Source organism: Montipora capricornis, chromosome 11 (assembly GCF_036669925.1).
Source record: "Montipora capricornis isolate CH-2021 chromosome 11, ASM3666992v2, whole genome shotgun sequence".
Classification (NCBI taxonomy): Eukaryota; Metazoa; Cnidaria; class Anthozoa; order Scleractinia; family Acroporidae; genus Montipora; species Montipora capricornis.
In genome coordinates this window covers 30,053,773-30,061,272 of record NC_090893.1, presented here as the reverse complement: position 1 = coordinate 30,061,272, position 7,500 = coordinate 30,053,773, and the positions used below count along the sequence as shown (strand labels likewise).

Genomic DNA, 7,500 nt, shown 5'->3' with positions numbered 1-7,500 from the left:
AATTGAGCTCAGCGAGGAGTCACGTGGCATTACAACCTTCGTAACACACAAGGGCCTGTTTCGATATAAGCGGCTGATGTTTGGCATCACGTCTGCACCAGAGAAATATCAGCAAGTAATTCAACAAGTATTGCAAGATTGCAGTGGAACAGCAAACATTTCAGACGACATCATCATTTATGGTCCTAACACAGCTGAGCATGACAAGCGATTGGAAAAAGTGTCGACCAGGTTGAGGGACAGGGGTCTTACTCTCAATAAGGAGAAATGTGTATTTCATATGCCGAAGTTCACATTTATGGGCCTGGTACTATCTCGTCAAGGCATTGGTCCAACTGAAGAAAAAGTCAAAGCAGTTAATGAGGCTTGTGAACCACAGATTGTGTCAGAGGTTAAAAGCTTTCTTGGCCTGGTTAATTTCAATGCCAGATTCATCCCGGACCTTGCAACTGTGGCAGAACCACTGAGGAGGCTGACAAAGAAAGGAGAGCCGTTTGTGTTTGGTCCAGAGCAGCAGGCAGCCTTTGCAGAATTGAAACGGAGGTTGACTCAGGCAGAGACTTTAGGCTATTTTGACCGCAGTGCAAAGACGAAGATTATTGCTGATGCAAGCCCAGTGGGTCTGGGGGCAGTCTTGGTTCAAGAGCACAAAGGAGAGAACCGGGTAATTTGTTATGCCAGTAGAGGACTTTCTGAGGTGGAGCCACGGTATTCGCAAACTGAAAGGGAGGCATTGGGACTTGTGTGGGCTTGTGAGAAATTTCACGTTTACCTTTATGGAATAGAATTTGAACTATGGACTGATCGCAAACCTCTTGAATTCATTTATTCCACACGGTCCAGGCCTTAAGCAAGAATTGAACGATGGGTTCTCCGGTTGCAGCCTTAAGTATTTTCAGTGAAATATTTGCCTGGGCAACTGAACATTGCAGATGCATTGTCGCGCCTTACAAAGATTGAAGAAAAAGACTCAAGGAGTGTTGCTGAAGAGTACATCAGATTTGTAGCGAACACTGCTGTGCCACAAGCCATGACTGCTGAAGTAATTGAAAGAGAATCTTCAGTTGCACTGGAAAACTTGAAAATTTACAGGCACATGTAGATCCAGTTTCCAAAGTGTAAATTTGGATTTACATGTTTTGTAAATTACAATTTACACGTTAAGTTCCGTAAACTAAGATTTACAAGGTATTTACATGTTGGAGTGAATTAGGTAAATAACCTGTAAATAGTAATTGACATGGTCATGTTCTTGAAGTATAAATGGAGGAACATGTAAATAACATTTAGATTGTTTCAAATGAATTTACAGTATGTTAATCATGTAAATGGGTTTAAAATATCCTGTAAATAACATGTAAATTGTTACAATCCTGTAAATCGAACTTCCATGAAACTTTCATGCTTCAGTTGATCATGTAAATTAACTGTAAATAGTGACTGAAAATCATTCTTTCGGAAGTTCAAGTTGAAGAGCATGTAAATGATGACATGGAAGTGGAGTTTTCAAAAAGTAAGGTTTCAAAAACCATGTTAATAAATTTTTCATGAGACTTTCTTCACTGATGTTCGAACAAGTAAATCATGTAAATTTTCCAGCAGAGAGTATAATGTAATGGTCATTTTAAGGGAGACACAAATTTGAAAATGAGGAATAGTTTATGAGAAAGTGAGGGCTCTTGAAACCAAACCTCTCTCCGTTACAAAATACAGCTTCAACTTTAATTACCTGGAACAATTGTGAATTTCTCATTGGCGAAATAATAAAAAAACGGAGCCGATTAAAGGGATGTTTATACTTGAACCATGCAAATAATGGAGCAAGGGGCGAAATAAATAAACAATGTGGCATCTGAAATGGCTCAGGATTACTCAGGCTGTGGGAAATTTGTTTCGTCTGACGCTCTATGATGTTTGACAGCTGGATGCCCGAGGTTTTTTCTCTCTTAGAGCGACAGAATAGCGAGTTGCGAGTCGCGAGTCGCTGCTCTTAATGTAAGAGAGAGAAAAAAACACCTGTGGCATCCAGGGTAATATCTCACGGTTTAAGTAAAGACTGGAATTGATTTTATCCACCATGTTGTATTTCATCGACTATTTCATCAATCACACGTGTTGTGAATCGACGCAGAGAAAGTAATAGAATGGACTATGCTCCTTGTAATGACAATTGCAAGTTTAATTTCAATTATCACTTCAGAATGCAAAGACGAAGAGAATTGGTACAAACCACGACCAAAGAATCACCTCGACTGAATTGACAAACGGAGTTCTGAATGTCATGGCTTTTTCGTTTACTTTTGTTTCAGAAGGTGATAAGAGACAGTGTAAAATGAAAACCAGCCTTTATGCTCAGTGTCTACAAATTGATTTTTCTGTCACAGATAGATTAGAGTATTCACACGTTGCAAGCTCAAAAAACCAAACGCTGTCAGAGACAGTGCGGGCTCGCTTAACTCTGTAACCGCGCCTCTATAATCACAGCGGGTTATTTTTGGCGCAAAAATCTGCTTTTTAATGGCCGTCGATCTCCGTCAGGATAACTCTCGCTAACATCGAGGAAATATGGCTCAATTGAAAACCAGTTCGATTACTCCGATGCCTTGTGTTTCTTTTGAGGTAAGGTAATTTGTTTTTTGTCGCATTATGTTGTGCTTTAAATGTTGTAACCGGCTCTTCTTTTACAGTAGACACTGTACTCTCCATAATTGTCTCTTAATTGGAGCTGAAATTAGTCGGCATCTCAAGACAAAAAAAAAATGCACAAAGGCTAGTTGATCAAGATCGATTGTATCAAAACATGAAACTTTATTTCATTCAGTAAGCCTGATTGCCATGTAAAGTGACCCTGGGTTTGCAATGCAGCAGTGAAAGTTAAGCTTCTATAAAATAATTGTAGAAGCCATAGTGGATTAAATGTCATGGATTAAATTTACAAAGTGGCTCTTCAGACGAGACTCGTACACCAACCTATATTTGCTATTCATATGGGAGTCTCGTAATTGTAATTATCGTTCAAGAAACTGCTTCTAAAATAATTGCTATATGTTGCTTGGTGTTATGCTAAGAATTTGAAAGTATTCACATCCAACAAGCTCAATGTTGGTCATGTGGAATTGAATTTTTAAGGTAGCCAGCAATTTGGCATGCAATATTTTGCAGAAGGTTTACTCAAGCCAATAATTAACTAAAAAGGCAACATTTGATGGATCTATTAAATAATTTCCTCTCAAACATGGGCATTCACAGGATGCCTAGATGCCCATCTGCCTGTTAAAGCTTACTTGTCCTACATGTACAGTACACTCTTTGTTATGGGTAACCACTTTAAAATGAATAGTCAGTAATAAGCATTTAACGACTGGTCCCTTGGGAAACATTTAATTTTGTTTCCTGAGAATCTCAATGTTTCCCCGAGGTGCAGCCGAGGGAAATATTGAAATTTGAGGGAAAAAAAATGAACTGTGCCCTGAGGGACCAGTCATTAAGGGATTTGTTACATAGCACAAAAAGAAAAACGTGCAACGGCAACAGAAATGGCGGTCGTTGGTCAACATTTGCAGGTTACCTCCTGACATTATAGATTTTGCACTATTGTCCAGAGACTCAGACTCAGAGACCTTTGGCAGGAAACAGTTTTATTGTTAGATGTCATGTGACCTTGAAGTAACCAATGAGAGTGCACACTGTTGGGGGAAAAATTCAGCTATATAACAATTGTTGTTTTTTTTTTCCAAGCAGTTGTCATGCCTTGCCCATGTAATAATTTTGTGTTTCAGGGGCAAGAGGATGATAATCAGATTGTGGATTGTTTAAAATGTTCTTGTTTTTTAATCCTTTGGGTGTACATTGTTTATTGACCGAGAAAAGTAAATCCAAAATAATGCCTTGTTATTTTTCTATTTCCTTTTTTGCTTTGTTTTGGAAAGTGGAAAGGATCAGGAGGGCTAAAGGCCTGTCCTGGGACAACGGAAGAAGACAGCAGAGTTAATTTAGAACTCTGCAATACAATTTTGCTAGATAAAAATCCTCTATGGGGTTTATCAGGTGGAAGGTGCTGGCCAGGTTACTCTGTACAAAACAAAGGGCAGGAAGCACATAAGCAACATTATGTGTTCTTCAAGGAAGCCAAGTGCTTACCAAAAGCAGGTGAAATAACATTTCCCAGTTCAACCTCTCAGACTTGGTATGAGTGTTATATATAACCTCTTGAGAGTTTACATGTAGATAATGACAACTCTACTCTCAGTCTTATGATGAGCTCATGCACAGGCAACACATTTTTAGAGAAACTCAGTGTGGTGAAGTGGACGAGTGTCAATTTATCCTCTTGTGAATCAAGCACACATGTACATGTACACCCGTATGAATGTGCTGTACAGGCACTAGTGTAATACAATGTAGGACATGACATCTTTCTTGTGCTTGTGCGTGATACATGCATTTTTTTTAAATGTTGAACATTTAATTGGCACTTTCAGTATGGAGTAATGAGGTCTTTAATATTATTTTCATTTTATTATTGCTATTCCTATATATGTTTACACCAACATTCAAGGTAAAGATGTAGCAGGGGTCTAGTATGTATTCCTTCAGTTTAGTGATGAAACTCTTTCTCTTTTTGTTCTGGGAATTTTTTTGTTAGTGCTCTAAGGACAGCTCAAGAAAAAGAGCATGCAAAGGAAAAGCAGAGGTCAGATAATAAAAATAATATCAGATTTTACCACACCTTGATTAAATGTAAATTGTGTATGATTCCCAATGCACTGGTGGCTCAGTTGGTTGAGCATTAGGGCTCTCATGTAGGAGGTCCCTGGTTCGAACCCCGGCCAGATCAACACTCTGGATCTTCAAATAACTGAGGAGAATATGCGATTGTGAAGGGGAACCTCGTGACCCGAACTTATTCAAGGTCAAACACCGTAAAATGCAACGATTTAGTCGCTTCACTCAGTGGCCAGCGAAGTGTTTAAGATTACAGTCCTTTTAACCTTGTGTCCTCGTGGGTAGAATATACCTGAGGATTACAGTTACATGTAACTCACACTTTTAATTTTAACGTGTGTCCCAATAAGTAGGAGTCCTTGATTACAGTTTGAACTTCAACTTACATTGCTGTCATAAACCTTGTGAGTAACTTGTGTGAACAACACACTTCCCTGGCTGAAAACGGCTTGTTCAAGCTCAAATCCAAAAGAAGTTGTTTCAAAAACAGCTTGGGCACCATGATTAAGTCTATCTTGACTCACTTACTTTTGACTTTAGGTTTTAGATAAGAATTCATCATCTCCGCAATGCCACTCAAAAACTGTTTTTAGGCTTTTTGTTGTGATGAGAGAAGGCTATCCGGTACTGGCATGTTCAGAGGCTCCATTCCATCTGGCTTAAAGCTGCATCTCCCCTTCCTGAAAATAATGCCCCATCTTTTCCAAACAGAGAATTTTCTGATTGTCAAAGAAATGCTGCCATGTACACTGTAATTATTAACAACTTACTAACCTCACTTGCTTGGGGCTGTACTGGAAAATATTGGCCCTTGGTTGTTTTGTTTGGATCGATCACTTGACCTCGGGCCAATATTCCCTAGAATGGCGCTCCTGTTTTTTTAGTACTTAAGAGGTTAAAATGTATAAAGAGTAAGGACTTATCTGGCAAATCTAATGTTGTTTTCAAACTCCTTTACCATGAGGCAATTTATTTTATTTTTAGGAATCAAATGGCAATGTACCAACTAAATTTCAGAAAGTAGATTTGCAAACTGAGGTACAGTAACTGTTATTTTGCCTGTAAAGTACTGCTGTAATATAATTTACCACTATAGATCTCTTTTGGGACTCATTTTTATAAGGTTACAGGTTCATATTTTTTCCTGCTTGAATTTTTGTTATACACCAGTTCAATTTTGATTTTCCTTTGTTTCAGACTTAGAAAGGGCATTGTTATAGCGTTAAGGTTACAGGTTCAAATTTTGTCCTGGTTGAATTGTTTTTTTAAACACAATTTCAATTTTGATTTTCCTTTGTTTCAGATTATGATAACGAATATTAATTAAACGAAGAAAAATCAAAACTGGATTGCTTTGAAAAATTTTAAACCACAACATGTACATATACAGTGTATACAGCTGTGGCTAAAGCCCTGGTCAAACGGCGCATGATTGTTGACGATAGTCAATGATAGTTGAAGCTCGCTCTTCTGTTGGACCACCAACTATTATACACTATCATCAACTACCATTCATTTTGAGCTTGTTCAAATTCATCACGATAGTCGATGATAGTTTTCCTCGTTTGACCATGCGTATGATAGTTCATGATAGTTTTTGGTCAGCTGTTTTCCCCAAACATCAGCGGGCTCATTTAAAATTGCCGCCAAAAGTTCCTCGCGAGGCTCAGCTGCAGCTTCAGAAATTCGTGTTTACATCCAAGATGATAATCATGACAAAGAAAACACTGAAGACCAAGATATCTTAGAGAAGATATCCTCTGAAGAAAGCGTCAACTCGCAAGAATTAGAAGAGACACTGCAAAAAAAGAAGCGTATCACTAAATGTTCATTGGTCAAGAAGGGCAATGCGGCAAGATCGAGTAATGGCCTGATATTACGTCTAATAGAGGAATATGAGGCCTGGCCCTGCCTTTGGGAAGCCATTTTAGTGTTCACATTTTTACGCCGAAAGAGCCTGGAACTAGCTGCTCGCGTGACTTTGCATGTGCGACTGCCGGTGAACTACAGTATCATCAACTATCACAAACTTCTTTGGCCATTTGAGCATGTGAATGATGATGATAGTTTGGAGAGAATTTTGACCAGGGCTTAAGATTTTATTAGAAGCCAAAAAAAACATGAGAAATCCTTTGATATACTCATTTGTTTTCTTAGGAATCAAAAAGTAAATTCATTTCTTAGGAATCAAAAATTGAACACTAAAACTGCTCATCTTTAATGGGTTTTACAAGGAGCTTAAAATTACTTTCTTTGTTGCTCTTACAGTCGCTATGTTTGAGACTGTGTTATAAACTTCTTTGAAGGTGAAACATTACTTTAGGGGACTATGCCTCATTATTCACATTGACAGCAACAAAAAGAAGTAAATTCAAAGTTTACATGAAAATAGAATAATATTATTTTGATAATTTATTGTATCAATATAAATTATTATTGGTTTTGTATTTATTTCCTTCTTTTCATATGATGTCAAATACTAAACTGTACATGTGGTCAATATTCCTTCTTTAAGGCAAAGAATCAGAAGAAATGATTCTGGCGTAATTGATGAAAAGCAAGGTACATGTAACAATGAAAGTGAAGTGCAGACAAACAAAGTGGATGAACTGAGGATGCTGGAGTCGGGCTTTGTAAGTACATTATTTTTAACTTTTTCAGGAAGCTCTAGCATCTTATAGGTGTCTATTATAGGAAAGGGGAAAAAAGTGCTATGCTTAATGTCTTGAGTGATTAATACTCCACGGTCTCCCTGAGACACCTGCCTCAAGTCTT

The 7,500-nt window shown here is 38.0% G+C and overlaps 1 long non-coding RNA gene and 1 pseudogene across 1 annotated transcript in view; one reads left to right on the top strand and one right to left on the bottom strand.

The window, feature by feature from the left end:
• The window catches only part of LOC138023334 (uncharacterized), a 42,315-nt pseudogene that overhangs the window by 15,331 nt on the left and 19,484 nt on the right, over positions 1-7,500 (bottom strand).
• The window catches only part of LOC138022800 (uncharacterized), a 2,097-nt gene continuing 304 nt past the window's right edge, over positions 5,708-7,500 (top strand). Inside the window, exons 1-2 of the long non-coding RNA XR_011126644.1 lie at positions 5,708-5,763; positions 7,241-7,358. This is a non-coding gene — a long non-coding RNA (uncharacterized lncRNA). The remainder of the gene's footprint in view (positions 5,764-7,240; positions 7,359-7,500) is intronic.